Source organism: Podarcis vaucheri (assembly GCF_965113315.1).
Source record: "Podarcis vaucheri genome assembly, chromosome: 16".
Classification (NCBI taxonomy): domain Eukaryota; kingdom Metazoa; phylum Chordata; class Lepidosauria; order Squamata; family Lacertidae; genus Podarcis; species Podarcis vaucheri.
In genome coordinates this window covers 2,068,340-2,075,694 of record NC_138754.1, presented here as the reverse complement: position 1 = coordinate 2,075,694, position 7,355 = coordinate 2,068,340, and the positions used below count along the sequence as shown (strand labels likewise).

Genomic DNA, 7,355 nt, shown 5'->3' with positions numbered 1-7,355 from the left:
GAGTAGGACTTACAGAAAGCAATCAATTCTGATAGATAAATAAGTAAATTAACCGCCAATGTTTGTCTGGGCTGTTTATGGAGTCCCATTGTCTGGAAGCCTTTGATCTCCTGCCTCTTCCTCCTGCTAAACAGCTGCAGGGTGTGACCTCCGCAGCACCTGCCAATTAGCCGTGACATGATAATTAACGATAACACAAGTTGGGCTCCACGTTCTCTCTTGGCGAGTCACTGGGTCTACAGCAGCAGGTAAAAATGTCTGTGTAAGGCTGAGAGGAATCCCATTTGCACATGCAATCATCTCTGCCTCGTGGCCACAAGACCGTTGCAGGAAACTGCATAAATTCTCTGCCCCTTCACCTTGCTCCTCTGTTCTGGTCTGTGTGTCCTGCTCTCCTCTCCTCCTCTCCTCTCCACTGAGCAGGGTAAGTTTGATCTTTCCTCTACTCTTAATTGCTCTTCTGCGCCAGGGAGACTGTTGGATGGGGGTGTGGAGCCGTCCAAGTGACATTTCTGTTCCATTTGACTTTGTAATGTCTGTCTGGAGTTGCAATGAGAGCCACAATCAGATGGGTCTGCTTCCTTATCCACACGAATGCCTTAGACAGAGGTTCCTTCCTCTGGGATAGCCCCAAGCTTCAGGGAAATGAGCTTGTCCAACCGATTATGTATTGGTAGTGGCAAAAAGTTCTGTCACCAGGATGAGTTTTTGTTAATTGGGTTTTTATGACAATGGATTGGTATATAAACCCTGGAAAATATACAAGATAAATAAGTCAATAGGGTGAGTTTGGTGTAAGGACTGGATCCTGCAAAATGATCTTGGGGGTGGGTAGTGATGGAATAAGTTTTCTCCCTGACCTTGGTGTCTTCAGGCATTAAAAATTGCATCTCTTCTCTCATCTACATAGCCCGAGTTTAGCTTCTCTCTCTCTCTCTCTCTCTCTCTCTCTCTCTCTCTCTCTCTCTCGTTCATGCTTGCCCTCCATCATATAATAAATTTAACCCAACCAATGGAATTATATTAATATATTTCTTAATGATTTAGAGTGTTATCCATCAAGTAATTCTCAGGGTAGATTTGAAATACAGTCGTACCTCGGTTCTGGAACAAGTATGGCTTCTGATTGGCTGCAGGAGCGTCCTGCAGCCAATCGGAAGCCACCGAAGCTGCGCCGGACATTCAGCTTCTGAAAATCGTTCAAAAACTGGAACACTCCCTTCTGGGTTTCAATTGTTTGGGAGCCAATTTGTTTGGGAACCAAGGCATTCAAGGCTCTCTCTATTTGTTAGGAAGGCTGGAGAGTCTCTTTCTGTTCTTCCCTTGGGAAATATTAATACAGGGACAGATTTGTCCAGTTTTCTAAGCTATTGCTTGTTTACTGCTTAGACTTCATTGTACAGCTTGATTTCTTTGTGGGAAGAAATGCTGAGTTTACCAGAACAGCGTCCGGGTCTTGACTTAAGAGTTGATGTTCCTTCTATGAAATAAACAAGAGATTGTAAAGAAAAGGACTATGTATATTTCTCTGCTTATCTATACTGCTTATTGTGGTCCTTGGTGATATATTTTCCTGTGACTTTGCATTGTGCTATTATATCACCACCCTCTGCATTGTCTGTCACAGCGCTTCATGGTTTCAGGCAGGTGGTCTCTTCTGGCCCTTCCTGGACGTGAGAGGGGTCCTCCTGGGACCTTCTACGTGCAAGACAGATCCTCTACCACCGAGCTGTGGCCCTTCCCCACTTAATGGCAGATGGGTTTTGTGGGTTGGGAAAGAGTTGATGGAAGATATTGGGGGGGGGGGACCCATTAAGGTGCAGAGAGAGAATTTTAAATTAAAAGAATATAGGAATATTTGCCACCATGTAGTGGGTAGCTCCTAGCTTAAAGGGACCCCTGACCATTAGGTCCAGTCGTGGCCGACTCTGGGGTTGCGGTGTTCATCTTGCTTTATTGGCCAAGGGAGCCGGCGTACAGCTTCCGGGTCATGTGGCCAGAAACTGGTAGTTAGAATCATTACTGCCTCAAAGCATGCAGCTCAAGGGAACCACTTGAAGCATCCATTGCGTTGAGCTGTTTCAATTGCTTTTGTTTGATTTGCTCATTGCAAATAGCTAGAAGTCCGCCCATTTTAATAATAAGCCTGATTTGCAACGGGCTTCGCATAATACCGATTGCAACTGTATGTTCTGACTGCCTCCTGTTTTCTTTTTTTTATATAAATATTTTATTAAGTTTTCACAATAAAAAAGCGTACAAAGACAAAGAAAATACAAAGTCACAAAAAAACAATGCAATACAAAAATGGAAACATTAAACACATCAAAAAAAAACACATATAGTAACAAAAAACAAAAATTTCCCTCTTTCTTAACTTGTTTTCCCGACTTCCTCAAGTCTCCCATTCTTGTATCCCTTTTTAAAAATTAATTCAGCAAATTCATATCCTATTAATTTATCTGTTGTTAATCCAATCTTACATTTTACTTTGTTGCTAAAGCCCCTGCAATTCATTTCAATGTCCTTAACATTCATAAATTTTACAATATTTCTGCAAATAAATTTTAAATTTCTTCCAATCTTCCTCCACTGTCTCCTCTCCCTGGTCTCGGATTCTGCCAGTCATTTCCCTGACTGTCTCCTGTTTTCTCTCTCCCAGGTTGCCTCCCGTTGAACCACCAGCCCCCTAAGATGTATTGCTACGAGCAGCAGTGTAAGCAGCCATGCCTACCGCCCCCTATTTGCCAACAGAATACTGGCATCAAAGGCACGAAAGGGTACAGACCTCAGAGCCAGCAGCCATACCTCCCACCATGCTCTCCCCAGGGGCAAGATTCCTGCAGACCTGGCTACCTCCAGTCCCCTTATGCTCCACAGAGCCCCCAGAGCTATGCACCAGAATACATACAGCCATGCTCTCCTCAGTCCCAGTCATGCTATGAACCTCAAAGCACACAGTCTTGCTCTCCGCAGACCTATGGCGCACCATGCATCCCAGTCTGTTGCCCACAGGGCCAGAAGTGTGCGCCAACTCAAAGCATCCAGTCGTGCTACCCGCCACAGCAGAAATCGCTCAGATCTTCGCAGTGCACCCAGCAGACCTGCTGCCCCCCATGCAAATCGGCCTCTTTTAGCTGCCAGCAGTCATGCGTCACCCAAACCACACAGCAGTGCACTCCAAAAGGCAGTGGGCAGTGGGTTTCCCAGCAGAGCACAATCCAGTGTTCGCCGGCATGCGCAACCAAAGGAGACTGGCTGTGCGCGACCAAAGGAGGCCAACAGTGCGCAAGTCAACCGTGCATCACCAAAGGAGGCCCCTGTAGCCAACAATATTCAAGTCAGTCTTCTTTCTCAAAGGGAAGCTCCGGCTATGCAAGCAAGGGCCAGCAACAGTGGTCAAGTGGTGCGACGAAGGGAGGGCCGGTCTACTCCACAAAGACCGGCCAGCGGTATTCGAGAAAGGGAGGCCAATCGTTTGGGCCACAGCAATGCAAAACCCAGGTGAAAATATCAAGCAAGGGCCAGAAATATTGTTCCGCTGGTAAGTGGCCCTTTTAAACAAAGGCAGGCTGGGAACATTTGCAGTCAAAGGTGGAACACATTACTATGCACATGGATAAGGCTTCTTCTTCGCATGACGCATGATTCGCTTGTGGAACTCAACACCACAGGATGGGGCAACAGTCGCTGGCTTCAGGGTTGTTGTTGCTTTTAAATAAATGAGCATTTTAATAAATACTCATGATATTACAATAGGTTGAAAGCAGCATAAAGTTTATCATTAAATGTATTGTTCTGAAACTTTACAAAAATGTCAATTTTCGCATAAGCCTGTTAGGCTGGTTTCTATGTATTGTTTTCTAATAAGTTAGTTTAATCATAGTTACTATAGTCTAGATTTGGATACAGCAGGAGATATAGGCTTCCCCAGTTTTTAGCTGTCTTAATCTTAGCAGCAGATTAAACACTGCTTCTGACTGGCTTTGGTGGTTTTGAAAAGGGATTTGACAAAGTCTTAGACAGTTTTAAAAGGGAATTAAGCAGATTAATGGCCACATCTTCGTCTCTGTTAGCGGTGATAGTCAAACTGAGCTTCTATGTCAAAAGGCCTGTTACCTTTCATTATCATATGCAGGAGATAACAGAGGGATGACTTGATACTTTCACAACTGGCTTGTGATGTTCCCAGTGGCACTTCTCTCCTCTTATACACACTGTGGCAAGTGGACCTGTGTTAGGAGGGGAAATATGAATTATTCCATTGGGCCATGACAGGTTAGCTCATCATCTAAACCAATAATGGGGGATTTGTGTTCCTCCAGATATTGTTGAACTACAATGTTCATGTAGGGAACAGAGTGACAGTTTTGGTTTCACCATCCAACGGCTGTTTCACCATTGGGAATGTGGATTCCACCATAATAATAATCTATTTATTTATACCCCACCTATCTAACACCCTGAAGAGCTGAAGCCAACCAGTGTAAGCAATACTGGTCTATATGGACCAATAGTCTGACTTGATATAACACAGCTTTCTGAAAGGAGGTTAGAAGATGGAAGGCTATTCTAGGCCTCAGGGGTGGTTAAAAGTGGGGTACACACAGGCAGAAATGGGTTATGGGGTAAAGAAGGAATGTGAAGAGTAAGAAATTGAGAGCTGGTAAAGTCTAGATGTTTTGTATGATGAGATAAGGCATGAATTCAGAGCTTAAGAAGAATTCTCATCTCCTTTTTTGACGTTCATGTTCTGGAAAATATAAGAACGTAAAGACATCCCTCTTGCATGAAAATAAATGCCCTTTTAGTCCAGCAACCTCCCTCCACACTGGCAAAGTAGATTATGGTTACCAGGTTTTTTCCAATGATTCCTGGGACACTTTTTTATTTTATTTATTTTTTAAGCTGAGTAGCAACAGGGAGTCAGTGGTGGGGATGGTGAGGCAAAAGACCCTGGGCCTAAGCACACATGCATATTGTATAAAGGTGCAAAGCCCTTCTTCCGCACCCTGTGAAACATAAATGTACAGAGTTATTTAAAAATTGAGCAACAGCGCACCACCTGCCCGTGACTCCCAAGCCTTCCCCGATCTCCTTCCCCCTTCCCCCTTTGTTTTGACAGATCAGGGGAGGCTCGGGAGTCACGGGTGGGCAGCCGTTGCCCAGGAGGGGCCAGCCTGGTAGTGCAGTTGGCTCTGGCTGGCTTCAGGAGCTCCTCACTGTTGTGGCGCAGGAAAAATGGTGGGTGCCACGGCAGCGAGCAGCTCCTGAAGCCAGCCAGAGCCAACTGTGCTAACAGACTGGCTCCAGGCTGCTAAGGCTGCCGCTGCCACATTTCCCGGGGGCAGATTTGGAAATCTGGGGACATTCCAGGGACGGAATTTGTCCGGGGACAGATTTGCAAATCCGGGAACTGTCCCCGGGAACTGGGGACGTCTGGTAACCTTAAAGTAGATGCTCCACTGGGAAGCACCTGAGCACAAAAGCGCCCCCCTCACTTGCGATTCCCAGAAACTGAGACTGAGATTTACTGCCTCTGGAGCTGGAGGTTCTACTGCGCCAGAAGTCTCTCCTCCTTGAGTTTCCCTATTTGTCTTTTAAAGCTCTCTGAGCACCACAAGGATTCAGCGAGACTCTGCTGCATCGAAAGGCCAGAGGTCTGTCTACACAATCTCTTTTTAAAAATAGTTTTTATAAAGTTTTACAATTTTATATTCATCACATTCATCATTATCACAAACAAAGAGGGGTCAAATCCCAATCTCTCTCTCCACACCCCCCCCCCCCGTGACTTCCCTCAACTTTCTTTTCTGGTTCTTTTAATGTTTGTTTCTCCTGCTTATTTTATTTTACCTTAATATTGTAGTCGTTGAATTAAGTAATTGTAAATTCTTATCATTTTTGTACCATATTTTCTTTTTCCAAATTACATCTACACTTTGTTATTCTCCAGTTCTTACATCTTAGCTTCTGTGTTTGTTTTTGTTAATTGTAAGTGTTTACCGTATTTTTTGCTCTATCAGACTCACTTTTTCTCTCCTAAAACATAAGGGGAAATGTGTGTGCATCTTATGGAGCGAATGCAGGCTGCACGGCTATCCCAGAAGCCAGAACAGCAAGAGGGATTGCTGCTTTCACTGCGCTGTTCTGGCTTCTGAGATTCAGAATATTTTTTTTCTTGTTTTCCGCCTCCAAAAACTAGGTGAGTCTTGTGGTCTGGTGCGTCTTATAGAGCGGAAAATACGGAACTCGAAGTCCGCTTCTTTACAGTGTTTTTGTAAATGCAACATAAACTGTTCCCAGTCTTTTTAAAAGTCTCTACAGTGGAACCTCGGGTTGCGGACGTAATCTGTGATGGAGACACGTCCACAACCCGCAGCATTCGTAACCTTCAGTGACACGTCTGCGCACACGCATGACGTGATTTGGGGCTTCTGCACATGTGCGAGAGGGGAAACCTGGAAGTAACCCTTCCCGGTACCTCCGGGTTTCCCACAGTCCACAACCTGAAAACACGTAACCCGAAGCGCTTGTAACCCAAGGTACCACTGTATTGTCCTTGTCTCTGTGTCTACACTCTCATCCTGTGGCCAAGCAGTCGCTTTTGGGAAACCACAAGAATGAGACGAGCGACACGGCTTGGGTTCCCATCTTCAGGCTTTTGAAGTCAACCACAGTCAAGAGAGCAGGACACCAGCACACGAACACATATTCTTGGGTGGGGGAAGGAGAGAGGATCTCTCCTTGCTGTAACTTGCTGCTACATCAATGGGTTTCCTTTGGCTAGGATATCTAGGTGGTAGACAGCTGCCCATCACCAGTGGCGTAGCGTGGGGGGTGCAGGGGGGGCCGGCCGCACCGGGCGCAACATCTGGGGTTAGGGCAAATCCACGGGTTAGGGGGCGCAAATCCACGGGTTAGGGGGCGCAAATCCACGGGTTAGGGGGCGCAAATCCATGGGTTAGGGGGCGCAAATCCACGGGTTAGGGGGTGCAAATCCATGGGTTAGGGGGCGCAAATTACTTGCCTTGCCCCGGGTGCTGACAACCCACGCTACGCCACTGCCCATCACACTGCAGAATGTTATTATGTGAATGCTGCTTTGCTGGGATGGGATGGAAGGTCAAAGGCAGCCAACCAGCTGATAAACAACTGATAAAAGAGGAAACTGATACAACACTATATTTTATCAGCTACTTTAACATGATTTATCAGCTACTTTAAAATAAGGCTGCATTTTATATTGCATTTTAACCTGTATTTTAAATTGCTCCCCCCTTTCCCCCCTATTATGTTTTTACTGTGATTTTATTGGTGTTAGCCGCCCTGAGCCCGGCTCTGGCTGGGGAGGG

At 45.7% G+C, this 7,355-nt stretch overlaps 1 long non-coding RNA gene across 1 annotated transcript; it reads left to right on the top strand.

Annotated features, from left to right (window-relative positions):
- Window positions 1-241: 241 nt before the first annotated feature.
- On the top strand, window positions 242-5,909 carry LOC309520717. The gene is made up of 2 exons (XR_014214333.1): window positions 242-424; window positions 2,663-5,909. It is a non-coding gene; the product is annotated as an uncharacterized lncRNA (long non-coding RNA).
- The last annotated feature ends 1,446 nt before the right edge of the window (window positions 5,910-7,355 follow it).